The sequence below is a fragment of the Panulirus ornatus genome, chromosome 67 (genome assembly GCF_036320965.1).
Source record: "Panulirus ornatus isolate Po-2019 chromosome 67, ASM3632096v1, whole genome shotgun sequence".
In the NCBI taxonomy this organism is placed as follows: Eukaryota; Metazoa; Arthropoda; class Malacostraca; order Decapoda; family Palinuridae; genus Panulirus; species Panulirus ornatus.
In genome coordinates, this window is record NC_092290.1 from 14,654,343 (window position 1) to 14,671,135 (window position 16,793).

General features: G+C 36.0%; 1 protein-coding gene across 1 annotated transcript in view; it reads right to left on the minus strand.

The window, feature by feature from the left end:
• The window catches only part of LOC139746990 (chymotrypsin-like elastase family member 2A), a 59,436-nt gene extending 43,435 nt beyond the window's left edge, over window positions 1-16,001 (minus strand). The window contains exon 1 of the mRNA XM_071658698.1: window positions 15,847-16,001. The gene's annotated coding sequence lies outside the window, so the exon portion shown is untranslated. The remainder of the gene's footprint in view (window positions 1-15,846) is intronic.
• Between the last annotated feature and the right edge of the window lie 792 nt (window positions 16,002-16,793).

The window sequence follows — 16,793 nt, forward strand, 5'->3', positions numbered from 1 at the left end:
AAGTTCCCAAGTGCACTTTCGTATAATGATCTCATCATCAGGGGAGACGCAAGGGATAAATATAACAGTCGGTTGATATACAAGGAAGAGACGAAGCTAGGACGCCATTAGGTAAATATGCAATTGTGCAAGACAGACAACGAGCGTTCATAAACTTTTCATTTTACATATTTTATCAAAAATAAAGTTATAATTCTTTGTGTATCTAATAATAGGAGATTCAACGTCATTTCTCTTGGTAATGGAGTTAGAGTTAATAACTGAGATGGCATTACTCCAGTCAATACAATGATCATATTTTTTGTCGTTATTCAACAAGGCATTTGATTCTTGCTCCGTTCTTATAGTATATTCATATTGCTGAAGTCTAACAGAAAGATCCTTACCTGTCTGACCAACATAAAACTTATCAGAATTTCTGCATGGCACTTTATAGATGCACTAAGGAGAATTTTCTGTTGAATTCCTGATTAGAACATTCTTTATAGTAATATTGTTGCTGAAGGCAACATTTACATTAAGAGATTTAAGCAACATGGAAAGTAAAGTAAAATTATCATCAAAAGGAGAAATAAAAGATTTTTGGTGTCAGTGGGAGGTTTGTGCTCAACTCTATAAAATGATTTCTTTGCTAACCTAAGGGATTTATTAATGAAAGATGTAGGGTACTTTAACTTAGATCCAATAGAATATATCTTCTCAAGCTCATCATCAATATACTCTGGAGTGCAAATACGTAATGCCCTGAGGAACATAGATTGAAATGATGATAGTTTAACTCTGTCATGTTGAGATGAGTGATAATGGATATATAAACATACATTGGTAGGTTTTCTCTATATGGTAAACTTAAACTTCTTTCATTGAATATCGATCATGCAATCTAAAAATGGGAACTTACCATTATTTAAATTTTTCTTCACTAAAGTTGATGGAAGGTACTAAATTGTTAAGTAAGGGAAGAAATATTTACAGATTTTCATTTGGTGGCCAAACACAAAGAACATCATCTACATATCTAAACTAAATTGCATTAGAAGGTTCGATATCCTTTAGTAGTTTTGTTTTAATAAATTCCATATAAAGATTACTTAGTACGGGTGAAAGAGGGTTACCCATTGCCATACCAAATTTTTGTGCCTACTAATCTCCATTGAACTTCAATACACAGTCTCTTATATACAATTTAATTATTTAAATGAAAACAGACCTTGAAACAGGTAAATGAATACTAACCAAGACATCAAAAAAATATTCTAAAAGGTCATCAACTGAAAATTTTGTGAAAAGTGAGGAAACATCAAAGTAAATAGTTTGAAATATAAATCAACATTGATATTGTTGAGCTTTTTGACTAAATCTACATTGTTCAAGGTATTAGAATTTGATATCTTACCCACTAAAGGGCTTGATAAAGGAACCAACCATTTTGACAGTTTATATGAGATGGAGCCTACTAAACTTACTATAGTTCTTGCTGGGAATTTTTGTTTATGTGTTTTGATAAATCCATACATATATGGCAATGAAAGGGATAAAGATGACAATCGTTTGATAAGAGAACAATTACTTTTCCACAAAAACTTCATTTCTTTTTTGAAATTGGGATTATTACTGAGTTTAGAATATGTTGTGTCATCATTTAAAAGATCATTCATTTTAAATAAATTGCTACTTTTGTCTAAAATCACATCACTTTTCGCCTTATCTGCTTTAGTAATATGCATATCATTGTCTTTTTTCAAGGTGTTAATAGCTCTTACAAATCTTTTAGGGCAATTAGGTCCCACTGGCTTTGACAAACTGGCATACACTAAACCCTTACAGATATTAATTTCATCGTTAGATAGATTGCTGTATTTCTTTGATTTGCAAAAAATTTTGTGACATCAACACAGCTATAAGAAAGGGAAAAGAATAAGAACGGGACAAGAATAAGAACGGGACAAGAATCAGATGCCTTGTTTAATCACGTTAAAAACTATGATCATTGTATTGACTGGAGTAATGCTATCTCAGTTATTAACTCTAACTCTATTACCACGAGAAATATTGAATCTTCTATCATTGAATACACTGAGAATTATAATCTTAATATTAGTGATGGTCTATACAAATTAGATAACTTTATTGTAGATGAAATTTGTAAAATGATAAATTTATGAACTCTTGTCTGTCTTGGACAATCGCATATTTACCAAATGGATTCCTAGCTTCGTCTCTTCGTTGTATATCAACTGTTATATTTCTCTCTTCTGTCTCCCCTGATGAAGTGATTATTACACGAAATTGCACCTGGGAACTTATCGTGTCTCATTTTCCCCGTGAACTCTTAGGAATATACTTGATCACACGCATAATTGTGATCCTTTCCAACAGGGACTCCACACAGCTCTTCTATTATTTCTCTGCAATCTGTCCTAGATTTTCTCCTTTCGTTACTGCTTTCTCCAAATTGTTAATCAATGCCCACTAACTGAAGTTACGATTTGGACTCCTTAGGAAATGCCTTGATGAAGAAGTGATGCCAAGATCTGTCCTACGTCAACGATTGTTGCAGCTCTGGTCGAATATTTGTACAATTCCAATGTGTTAAAGAAACACATTGAATTAAAGAAGATTGAAATGGAAGAGGCTTTTCGTATTACAAGAGAGAAGAAACGTTTCTTTCAAATGGCAATACCGACATATTGGAAGAACCAGAATTAATGCAATAGGTTACAAATGAAACTAAATTGTAAGTTGGACCATCTTATCAAAAACAGCTACTGAAGAAAGAACACAAACCCCTCTTTTCTGATAAACCTGTCCAATAAACAACTAGATAAAGGTTCCTTTTGTTCCTTATGCTATAGACTGAGTTTTGTGTGCTCAAACAGGGAAGGGAGCTGTGTTGATGTCACAAATTCTTTTTGCAATTAAGAGAAATACAGTAGTTTATCTAATGATGAAATTAATATCTATAAGGGTTTAGTGTATACCAGTTTGTCATAACCAGTGGAACGTAATTGCCCTAAAAGACTTATAAGAGCTATTAACACCTTAAAGAAAGACAATGATATACATATTACTAAAGCTGATCAGGCTAACACTGTTGTGATTTTAGACAAAAGTAACTATCTATCTAAAATGTATGATCTTTTAAATGATGACACAACATACTCTAAACTCAGTAAGAATCCCTAGGAGCAGTTAATTCCCATTTCAATAAAGAAATGAAGTTGTTATTGAAAGGTAGTGGTTCTCTTATCAAATGTTTGTCATCTTCTCCCCCTCATTGCCATATATGAATGGACTTATCAAAACACAAAAACAAAATTTTCCAGCAAAACCTATAGTGAGTTCAGTAGGCTCCATTACATATAAAATGTCAAAATAGTTAGTTTCTTTATCAAGCCCTTGTAATATCATGAACAATGTAGATATAATCAACAAGCTTAACAATATCACTGTTGATTTTGATTTCAAACTAGTTAGCTTTGATGTTTCCTCACTTTTCACAAAAGCTCCAGCCGATGACCTTTTGAATATCTGTTTGATGTCTTCGATGATAATCATTTACCTGTTTCAGTCTCTTTCATTGAACTGATAAAATTGTGTATAAAAAACTGTGTATTCCATTTCATTTGAGATTAGTAGGCTCAAAAATATGTTATGGCAATGGGTAACCCTCTTTCACCTGTACTAAGTAATCTTTATATGGAATTTATTGAAACAAAATTACTAAAGGATATCTTACCTTCTAATGTAATTTGGTTCAGATATGTAGATGAAGTTCTTTGTGTTTGGCCAACAAATGAAAATTTACGAATATTTCTTCCCTTACTTAACAAATTAGTACCTTCCATCAAATTTACTGTAGTAAAATAAAACAATGCAATGTTACCATATTTAGAATGCATGATCCATAGGCAAGGAAATAAGCTCAAGTTTAGCATATAGAGAAAACCTACCAATGTATGCTCATACATCCATTGATACTCAGCACAGACAGATTTGAAATATCATCATTTCACTCTATGTTCCTAAGGGCATTACGTATTTACAGTGCAGAGTATATTGATGATGCATTTGAGAAGATATATTCTATTGGATCTAAGTTAAAATACCCTAGATCTTTCATTGATAAGTCCATTAAGTTAGCAAAGGAATCATTTTATAGAATTGACCTCCTATTGACACCAAGAATCTTTTAGTTCTCCCTTTTAATAATGATCTTACTTTACTTCCCATGTTGCTTAAATCCTTTTATATAAATGTTGCCTTTAACAACAGTAATACCATAGACAATATCTTGATAAGTTATTCACCAGAAAATTCTCCTCGGTGTATCTATAAAGTGACATGCAGAAATTCTGATAAGTTTTATGTTGGGCAGACAAGTAAGGATTTTTCTGTTAGACTTAAGCAACATATATATAGTATACGAACGGAACAAGAGTCAAATTCCTTGCTTAATCGCGTTAAAAACTATGATAATTGTATTGACTGGAGAATGCCATCTAATCATCAACTCTAACTCTATTGCCACGAGAAATATCATTAAATCTTCTATTATTGAATACACAAAGAATCATAATCTTAATATTAGTGATGGTCTATACAAATAAGATAACTTTATTGTTGATAAAATTTGTAAAATGATAAGTCTATGAACGTTCGTTGTCTGTCTTGGACAGAGCTTCGTCTCTTCATTGTATATCAACTGACTATTATATTTCTGGTTTTTGTCTCCCCTCACGATGTGATAATTACACGAAAGTGCACTAGGGAACTTATAGCGTTTCATTTTCCCTATGGATTCTCAGGAATATATATATATATATATATATGGTTCATAGGGTGGGGGAGGGGGCGAAAATTCTGGGGGCCTTGAAGAATGTGTGGAAGTCGAGAACATAACCTCGGAAAGCAAAAATGGGTATGTTTGAAGGAATAGTGGTTCCAACAATGTTGTATGGTTGCGAGGCGTGGGCTATGGATAGAGTTGTGCGCAGGAGGATGGATGTGCTGGAAATGAGATGTTTGAGGACAATGTGTGGTGTGAGGTGGTTTGATCGAGTGAGTAACGTAAGGGTAAGAGAGATGTGTGGAAATAAAAAGAGCGTGGTTGAGAGAGCAGAAGAGGGTGTTTTGAAGTGGTTTGGGCACATGGAGAGAATGAGTGAGGAAAGATTGACCAAGAGGATATATGTGTCGGAGGTGGAGGGAACGAGGAGAAGAGGGAGACCAAATTGGAGGTGGAAAGATGGAGTGAAAGGGATTTTGTGTGATCGGGGCCTGAACATGCACGAGGGTGAAAGGAGGGCAAGGAATAGAGTGATTTGGAGCGATGTGGTATACCGGGGTTGACGTGCTGTCAGTGGATTGAATCAAGGCATGTGAAGCGTTTGGGGTAAACCATGGAAAGCTGTGTAGGTATGTATATTTGCGTGTGTGGACGTATGTATATACATGTGTATGGGGGGGGGCATTTCTTACGTCTGTTTCCTTGCGCTACCTCGCAAACGCGGGAGACAGCAACAAAGTATAATAAATAAATAAATAAATAAATAAATATATATATATATATATATATATATATATATATATATATATATATATATATATATATATATATATATATATATATATATATATATATGTTATCCCTGGGGATACGGGAGAAACAATACTTCCCACGCATTCCTCACGTGTCGTAGAAGGCGACTAAAGGGAACGGGAGCGGGGGGCCAGAAACCCTCCCCTCCTTGTATTTTAACTTTCTAAAAGGGGAAACAGAAGAAGGAGTCACGCGAGGAGTGCTCATCTTCCTCGAAGGCTCAGATTGCGGTGTCTAAATGTGTGTGGATGTAACCAAGATGAGAAAAAAGGAGAGATAGGTATTATGGTTGAGGAAAGGAACCTGGATGCTTTGGCGCTGAGTGAAACGAAGCTCAAGGGTAAAGGGGAAGAGTGGTTTGGGAATGTCTTGGGAGTAAAGTCAGGGGTTAGTGAGAGGACAAGAGCAAGGGAAGGAGTAGCAGTACTCCTGAATCAGGAGTTGTTGGAGAATGTGATAGAGTGTAAGAAAGTAAACTCGAGATTGATATGGGTAAAACTGAAAGTTGATGGAGAGAGATGGGTGATTATTGGTGCATATGCACCTGGGCATGAGAAGAAAGATCATGAGAGGCAAGTGTTTTGGGAGCAGCTGAATGAGTGTGTTAGTGGTTTTGATGCACAAGACCGGGTTATAGTGATGGGTGATTTGAATGCAAAGGTGAATAATGTGGCAGTTGAGGGAATAATTGGTATACATGGAGTGTTCAGTGCTGTAAATGGAAATGGTGAAGAGCTTGTAGATTTGTTTGCTGAAAAAGGACTGGTGATTGGGAATACCTGGTTTAAAAAGCGAGATATACATAAGTATACGTATGTAAGTAGGAGAGATGGCCAAAGAGCGTTATTGGATTACGTGTTAATTAATAGACGCGCGAAAGAGAGACTTTTGGATGTTAATGTGCAGAGAGGTGCAACTGGAGGGATGTCTGATCATTATCTTGTGGAGGCGAAGGTGAAGATTCATGGGGGTTTTCAGAAAAGAAGAGAGAATATTGGGGTGAAGAGAGTGGTGAGAGTAAGTGAGCTTGGGAAGGAGACTTGTGTGAGGAAGTACCAGGAGAGACTGAGTACATAATAGAAAAAGGCGAGAACAAAGGAGGTAAGGTGAGTGAGGGAGGAATGGGATGTATTTATGGAAGCAGTGATGGCTTGCGCAAAAGATGCTTGTGGCATGAGAAGCGTGGGAGGTGGGTTGATTAGAAAGGGTAGTGAGTGGTGGGATGAAGAAGTAAGATTATTAGTGAAAGAGAAGAGAGAGTCATTTGAACGATTTTTGCAAGGAAAGGGTGCAAATGAGTGGGAGATGTATAAAAGAAAGAGGCAGGAGGTCAAGAGAAAGGTGCAAGAGGTGAAAAAGAGGGCAAATGAGAGTTGGGGTGAGAGAGTATCATTAAATTTTAGGGAGAATGAAAAGATGTTTTGGAAGGAGGTAAATAAAGTGAGTAAGACAAGGGAGCAAATGGGAACTTCAGTGAAGGGGGCTAATGGGGAGGTGATAACAACTAGTGGTGATGTGAGAAAGAGATGGAGTGAGTATTTTGAAGGCTTGTTGAGTGTTTGATGATACAGTGGCAGAAGTAGGGTGTTTTGGTCGAGGTGGTGTGCAAAGTGAGAGGATTAGGGAAAATGATTTGGTAAATAGAGAAGAGGTAGTAAAAGCTTTACAGAAGATGAAAGCCGGCAAGGCAGCAGGTTTGGATGGTATTGCAGTGGAATTTATTAAAAAAGGGGGTGACTGTATTGTTGACTGGTTGGTAAGGTTATCTAATGTATGTATGACTCATGGTGAGGTGCCTGAGGATTGGCGGAATGCTTGCATAGTGCCATTGTACAAAGGCAAAGGGGATAAGAGTGAGTGCTCAAATTACAGATGTATAAGTTTGTTGAGTATTCCTGGTAAATTATATGGGAGGGTATTGACTGAGAGGGTGAAGGCATGTACAGAGCATCAGATTGGGGAAGAGCAGTGTGGTTTCAGAAGTGGTAGAGGATGTGTGAATCAGGTGTTTGCTTTGAAGAATGTATCTGAGAAATACTTAGAAAAACAAATGGATTTGTATGTAGCATTTATGGATCTGGAGAAGGCATATGATAGAGTTGATAGAAATGCTCTGTGGAAGGTTTTAAGAATATATGGTGTGGGAGGCAAGTTGTTAGAAGCAGTGAAAAGTTTTTATCGAGGATGTAAGACATGTGTACGGGTAGGAAGAGAGGAAAGTGATTGGTTCTAAGTGAATGTAGGTTTGCGGCAGGGGTGTGTGATGTCTCCATGGTTGTTTAATTTGTTTATGGATGGGGTTGTTAGGGAGGTGAGTATGCAGTCAATTGTCGATGAGAAAGCTTGGGGAAGTGAGTCAGTTGTTGTTCGCTGATGATACAGCGCTGGTGGCTGATTCATGTAAGAAACTGCGGAAGCTGGTGACTGAGTTTGGTAAAGTGTGTGAAAGAAGAAAGTTAAGAGTAAATGTGAATAAGAGCAAGGCTATTAGGTACAGTAGGGTTGAGGGTCAAGTCAATTGGGAGGTGAGTTTGAATGGAGAAAAACTGGAGGAAGTAAAGTGTTTTAGATATCTGGGAGTGGATCTGGCAGCGGAAGGAACCATGGAAGCGGAGGTGAATCATAAGGTGGGGGAGGGGGCGAAAATTCTGGGAGCCTTGAAGAATGTTTGGAAGTCGAGAACATTATCTCGGAAAGCAAAAATGTGTATGTTTGAAGGAATAGTGGTTCCAACAATGTTGTATGGTTGCGAGGCGTGGGCTATGGATAGAGTTGTGCGCAGGAGGGTAGATGTGCTGGAGATGAGATGTTTGAGGACAATATGTGGTGTGAAGTGGTTTGATCGAGTAAGTGATGTAAGGGTAAGAGAGATGTGTGGAAATAAAAAGAGGGTGGTTGAGAGAGCAGAAGGGGGTGTTTTGAAATAGTTTGGTCACATGGAGAGAATGAGTGAGGAAAGATTGACCAAGAGGATATATGTGTCAGAGGTGGAGGGAACGAGGGGAAGTGGGAGACCAAATTGGAGGTGGAAAGATGGAGTGAAAAAGATTTTGAGTGATCGGGGCCTGCACATGCAGGAGGGTGAAAGGCATGCAAGGAATAAAGTGAATTGGAGCGATGTGGTATACCGAGGTCGACGTGCTGTCAATGGATTGAACCAGGGCATGTGAAGCATCTGGGGTGAACCATTGAAAGTGTGTGGGGCCTGGATATGGAAAGGGAGCTGTGGTTTCGGTGCATTATTACATGACAGCTAGAGACTGAGTGTGAACGAATGGGGCCTTTGGTGTCTTTTCCTAGCGCTACCTCGCACACATGAGGGGGGAGGGGTTTGTTATTCCATGTGTGGCGAGGTGGCGATGGGAACACATAAAGGCAGACAGTATGAATTATGTACATGTGTATAAATGCATATGTCTGTGTGTTTATATATATGTATACATTGAGATGTATAGGTATGTGTAGTTGCGTGTGTGGACGTGTATGTATATACATGTGTATGTGCACTGGTTGGGCCATTCTTTCGTCTGTTTTCTTGCGCTACCTCGCTAACGCGGGAGACAGCGACAAAGCAAAATAGAATAAAATGAAATAAATACATATATATATATATGTATATATATATATATATATATATATATATATATATATATATATATATATATATATATATATATATATATATATATATATATATATTTGGTATATATATATATATATATATATATATATATATATATATATATATATATATATATATATATATATATATATATATATATATATATATATATATATATATATATATATATATATATATATATATATATATATATATATATATATATATATATATATATATATACCAAATATATATATATATATATATATATATATATATATATATATATATATATATATATGGGAGCGGGGGGCTGGATATCCTCCCCTCTCATTATTTCTTTTCTTTTTTAATTTTCCAAATGAAGGAACAGAGAAGGGGGCCAGGTGAGGATATTCCCTCAAAGGCCCAGTTCTCTGTTCTTAACGCTACCTCTCTGACGCGGGAAATGGCGAATAGTTTGAAAGAAAAAAGAAAGATATATATATATATATATATATATATATATATATATATATATATATATATATATATATATATATATATATATATATATATATATATATTTTCCTATGAGTCCACGGGGAAAATGAAACACGAAAAGTTCCCAAGTTCACTTTCGTGTAATAATCACATCATCAGGGGAGATACAAGAGAGAAATGTAAGTCAGTTGATATACAATCACAATCACAATCACATGTTTACCAAATGGCGTTCTAGCTTCGTCTCTACGATGTATATCAACTGACTGTTATATTTCTCTCTTGTGTCTCCCCTGATGATGTGATTATCATACGAAAGTGCACTTGGGAACTTTTCGAGTTTCATTTTCCCAGTGGACTCATAGGAATATCTTGATCACGCGCAAAATTGTGATCCTTTCCAATATATATATATATATATATATATATATATATATATATATATATATATATATATATATATATATATATATATAAATGAAAATATCACAATTTTGCACGTGATCAAGTATATTCCTATGAGTTCTCTTGTAAAATGAAACACGGTAAGTTTCTAAGTGTACTTTCTTGTAATAATCACATCTTCAGGGAAGACACGGGAGAGAAATATATCAGTCAGTAGATATTACAACGAAGAGACATAGCTAGGACATCATTTGGTAAACATGCCATTGTCCTTGACAGACAACCAGTATATCATAAACTTATTATGTGGTCAAGAAGGTGAATTTTTTACAAATCTTATCAACAATAAAGTATCCAATTTGTATATACCCTCACAAGTATTATGATTATGACTGAATGTGCATTTAATTATGGAAGATTCAGTGATGTTTCTCATGGTAATAGAGTTAAAGTTTATAACTGAGATGGCATTACTCCAGCCAATACAATGATCATAGTTTTTAAAATGACTAAACAAGACATTTGATTCTTGTCCCGTCCTTATACTATATTCATGTTGCTTAAGTCTCAACATAAAGCTTATCACAATTTCTACATGGCACTTTATAGGTGTACCCAGGAGAGTTTTCTGGTTAGTTTCTGATTAAGATATTCTTTATTGTATTATTGGTGCTGACGGCAACATTTACATTAAAGGATTTAAGCAGCATGGGAAGTAAAGTAAAATCATTAAAAGGGAAAACTAAACGAGTCATGGTGTCAATGGGAGGTTTGGGCTCAACTCTATAAAATGATTTTGCTAACTTAAGGGATTTATCAAGGAAAGATCTAGGGTACTTTAATTTAGATGCAATAGAATATATCTTCTGAAACTCATCACCAATATACTCTGGACTGGACAACAACGGATTTGCAGTCCAGATTACATTGATGATAAGTTTCAGAAGATGTATTCTATTGGATTCAAGTTAAAGTACCATAGATCTTTCATTGAAAAATTCCTTAAGTTAGCAAAGAAATAATTGAATAGGGTTGAGCCCAAACCTTCTACTGACACCAAGAATCTTTTAATTCTTCCTTTTAATAATAATTTCATTTTACGTCCCATGTTGCTTGAATCCTTTAATATAAATGTTGCCTTTAGCAACAATAATACTATAATGCCATCTTACTTATTAACTATAACTCTATTAGCAGGAGAGATATCATTGAATATTCTATTATTAAGTCCACAAATAATTATAATCTTAATATTAGTGATGGTCTATACGAATTGGATAACTTTATTGTTGATAAGATTTTTAAATAATTCACCATATTGTCAACATAAGTTTACGATACGCTCGTTTTCTGTCAAGGACAATCGCATGTTTACCAAATGGTGTCCTAGCTACATCTCTTCGTTATTTATCAACTGACTGTTATACTTCTCTCTTGTGTCTCCCCTGATGATGTGATTATTACACGAAAGTGCACTTGGGAACTTATCGTGTTTCATTTTCCCAGTGAACTCATAGGAATAGACTTGATCACGCGCAAAATTGTGATCCTTTCTAATTCATATATATATATATATATATATATATATATATATATATATATATATATATATATATATATATATATATATATATATATATATATACATATATATATATATATATATATATATATATATATATATATATATATATATATATATATATATATATATATATATATATATATATATATATATATATATATATATATATATATATATATATATATATATATATATATATATATATATATATATATATATATATATATATATATATATATATATATATATATATATATATATATATATATATATATATATATATATATACATATATACATATATATATATATATATATATATATATATATATATATATATATTTTTTTTTTTTTTTTCAAACTATTCGCCATTTCCCGCATTAGCGAGGTAGCGTTAAGAACAGAGGACTGGGCCTTTTTCGGAATATCCTCACCTGGCCCCCTCTGTTCCTTCTTTTGGAAAAAAAAAAAAAAAAAAATTATATATATATATATATATATATATATATATATATATATATATATATATATATATATATATATATATATATATATATATATATATATATATATATTCTTTTTTTTTTTTTTTTTGGCAATTCCCGCGTTACCGAGGTAACGTTAAAGGAGCAAGGGGAAAGTGAAAACATGTAGTGATGAAGTAAGAAAGAGATGGAGTGAGTATCTTGAGGGTTTGTTGAGTTTGAATGATGACAGAGTGGCAGATGTAGGGTGTTTATGTCGGGTTGGTGTGCCTAGTGAGACGGTCAGAGACAATGGCATGGTTAAGAGAGAAGAGGTAGTGAAACCTTTGCGGTAGATGAAATTCAGTACGGTTGCGGGTTTGGATGGTATTGCAGTAGAATTTATTGAGAAAGAGAGTGACTGAGTTTTTGATTTTCTATGAGATATTAATTCTATATATGAATCATGAAGTTCCTGAGGATTGGCGGAATGCATGCAGTGCCATTGCACAAAGGCAAAGGCGATAAAGGTGAGTGTTCAAACCACAAAGACATAAGTGTCTTGAGTATTTCAGGGATGTTGCATTGAAAGGTAATGATTTAGAGGGTGAAGGCATGTACAAAACATCAGACTGGGGAAGAGCAGCGTGGTTTTAGAAGTCGTAAAGGATATGTGTATTAGGTGTTTACTTTAAAGAATGTGTGAGAAATACTTAGAAAAACAGATGGATTTGTATGTAGCACTTATGGATCTTGAGAAGTCCTATGATAGGGTTGATCGAGATGTTTTGTGGAAGGACTGAGGTGTATATGATATGGGAGTTAAGCTGCTAAAAGAAGTGAAAATGTTTTTACCAAGGATGTAATCCATTTATACGAGTAGGAAGAGAGGAGAGTGACTGGCTTCCAGTGAAAGTAGGTCAGCAGCAAGGATGTTATGTCCCCATGGTTGTTTGATTAGTTCATGGATATTGTGGTTAAGGAGGTAAATGCAAGAGTTTTGGAGAGAGGGGCGAGTATGCAGTCTGTTGGGTAAGAGAGAGCCAGGGAAGTGAGTCAGTTGTTATACAGCTCTGGTGGGTGATTCGAGCAAGAAACTGCAGAAGTTAGTGACTGAGTTTTGAAAAGTGTGTGAAAGGAGAGAGTTCAGGGTAGATGAAAATAAGAGTAAGGTTATTAGGTTCCGTAAGGTTGAGGGACAAGTTAATTGAGATGTAAATTTGACTGGAGAAAAATTATAGGAAGTGAAGTGTTTTAGATATCTGGGAGTGGACTTAGCGTCGAATGGATCCATGGTAGCGGAAGTGAGTCACATGGGGGAGGGGTCGAAGGTTCTGGGAACGATGCAGTATATGTTGAAGGAAAGAACGTTATCTCAGAGAGCAAAAATGAGTGTGTTTAAAGGAATAGTACTTCCAACAATATTATATGGTTACGAGGCATGGGCTATATATAGGGTTGTACCGAGGAGGGTGTGTGTGTTGGAAATTAAATGTTTGAAGACAATATGTGGTGCGAGGTGGTTTCATCGAGTAAATGATGACAGGGTGAGAAATGTATTGAAATAGAACGAGTGTGATTGAGAGAGCAGAAGATGGTGTGTTGAAATGGTTTGGACGTATGGAGAGAATGAGTGAGGAACGATTGACAAAGAGGGCGTATGTGTCAGAGGTGGAGGGAACAAGGAGGAACGAGAAATCAAATTGGAATGGAGGGATGGAGAGAAAATCATTTTGAGCGATCGGGATCTGAACATACAGGAGGGTGAGTGGCGTGTAAGGAATAGAATGTACTGATCCAGGGCATGTGAAACGTCTGGGGTAAACCATGGAGAATCTGTGGGGCTTGAATGTGTATAGGGAGCTGTGGTTTCAGTGCATTACACATGACAACTAGAGACTGAGTGTTAACAAATGTTAAGTCTAACGTAAAGATCATTGCCAGTTTGTACAATTTAAAACATGTTACAACTTCTAAAGGGATTCTGTAAACATCCTACGTAATTTTGACAGATGACATTAAGGTCCAAGGGGCGTGAACCGAAATAGTGATTGGAGACTATAAATTGATAAGAAAAAAAGAGCTAATTAGAACATCATTTGGCCTAAGAGAGAAGTAAGATATTTTGAGAGGTACTAGCCATATGGTGTTCTACGGAGGAGAGGTCACTGGAGACACCATGGTATAGGGAATATAATCAGAGGCAATTCTATCAGAGAATAAAGGGTCGTTGGAGGAGCCGGTATTGCTACTATCTGAGCTCTTCCTCTAATTGGCAGTACAGTCAAGTGGATACCCGGAAATTATTAGCACCTCTAATGCCGGGGACTATGGGTCACCGATTTGTTGGACTCAATCATGATTATGTTTGAAACAAATTGTGCAGACAAGAAACTGCAAAAGAACTGATATGAAGAAAATAAGTGAGGTTTGGGTAGGTGTATGGTACTTGCAAGAAGATGGCAGAATTACCCACGGTTGTCCCGTTCTGATGAGACAGGAATTAAGACCAACAGTCCTAACATGGAAGGTGCAAGATGGTTATGGGCACTTCATTAATGCTCCTCAGTCAGGACCCTGGGCGGCTGATGTCAACAGCCTACTACCTATTGAGCTGCTCTAAAAGTAGCTGGCGAGATATTGTACTAGATCATCTCTCTTAAAGATGATAATTTCATAGGAAGACAAAAGAGGCCATGGGAAACAGCAGCCAATCGTGTGCTATAGGTCCAAACATTAGTAACTGGTTCACACAATATCTCACAAGAGCACTGGCCGAAATATTTTCTTTAAAACAGAGAGACGGCAGAAACGCTACGGTGGACGGAAAGGGAAGGTTGAAGAGAGATTATATCTGGAATGTTCATCAGGTAAAAGGCTATTAATTCCATTCTTACCATGAGAGGTATGAAGGAGAAGCGATCCAAGATACGTAAGCAGTGTTCCAACTTGGGTTGAATAAAACCTTTGTAGATAAAGAACAGCTGCCCACAGGAAATAAGATTATGAAACCTACGCATCACCACCAGTCTTGGGGAAGCAGACGTGTTGATATTGGATGTCCAGGAAAAACTGGAAGACAGGGTTATGCCAAATATGCTTATGATATTTTAGGGAGAATATTATTGTTCTAAAGTTCATTAGTAAAACGAGTGAGATTTAGACACTTATGTGGGTAGAAATGGAGATTTTGCACAATATTCATATATCTACGTTTTAGATTCTCGTCTCCGAGAAACTGTACATCTCCAAAGTATGAAGAGAAATAATTTCAGTGCAAGTAAGAGAGGAGGGCAGGGAAAGAAAGCTGAAGAATGTTGAGCAAAATCATCTGCGAAGGAGTGAATAGAATTCGAGGTTAAAGAGGAAAGATCGTTCATGGAGAGTAAATTACAGGACAGATTTCTGACAGACACCATTATTGCCAAGAGGTCTTAGGAATATCCAAGACCATGGCAATTGCTTGACCAAAAGCCTTGAAAAAAGAGGAGCAGACCTGGACTCAGAGAGGACGTTTCTTCGTGATACAACATCAAGAAATGAAAATAAAGCGTACAGCACTGTTAAAAGGGTTCAATCTTTGGTGGTAACAGAACCCTGTGCAAGAGTTTAAGTGGCACGTCGAACGCTCATAACGCAGTTCACCATAACATTCTCGGTAAGTGACAATAAATGTTCTACTTTACCTTGTAGCGGGAGCACTAGTCGTTCCTCTAGCGGTCGGTCACGACGTGAGGTTTGAGGTGTGAGGGTTCTGGCGTTTGGTCTTATACTCGCGTTCAGGGGACCTGTAGGGAGGGTGTGGGTGGCGGGCATGACGAATGATGAGGTCAGCAGCAGCTGCAGGCACACGTGGACTTTACGTATAAACTACACCTTACGAAAACACCTTTGCTACAAAAGACAAAAATTAATGATTCTCATTTGAAACTGAAATATATGACGGGATCAAGTGACTCAAAACAGATGAATTATACATTATTCATTACGGTCTCTTACCTCGTATAAGCTAATCGAAAGCCGGAAAATTTTGCACTGTCGCCAATAGATACTTTTCTTTCGAAATAGTTGTTGGCGAGGGTAGTAACTGAATAACTAAATCGTTGGAATGCAATATGAACGCCTAGATACTGAGAAGTGCATGGCTCCGCGATGTATGGATTTTTCTTTTCTATTAAGGCTAGCAAGTCATGTCTATTGGTGAGAAGGCTGGTGCTCAAACATCAGTTGTCCAAAATTATCCGTTTTATTTCAGTCTTTCGCCTTCACAGAGGCGTCATCAGGAATCCTCAAAAAACAGAGAAAAAACAGCCACAAATCTTGGATATGAAATGTAAAACACAAATTACCTGCATAAAAGAAATAAACTCAGAAAAACCTACTGTATATAGAATATAGAACGCCTGATTGGCCTACAATTGGGTTGTCTGGTAAAATAAAGAATGGAGTTTAACTTGACAAGAAACTGTAATTCAGCTCAGCAGTTTTTTAAGCTATCAGTGACTTCCCCCTGCTGCACGTTAGCCTTCTGCTGTCCCGTTACCGCTGTCGTTCTTACAGTTTATTTCTGACGTTTATGTCAGAGTATGCCTGTATCTATGATATATCTGTATAAACAGCTTTTGAAGGTATT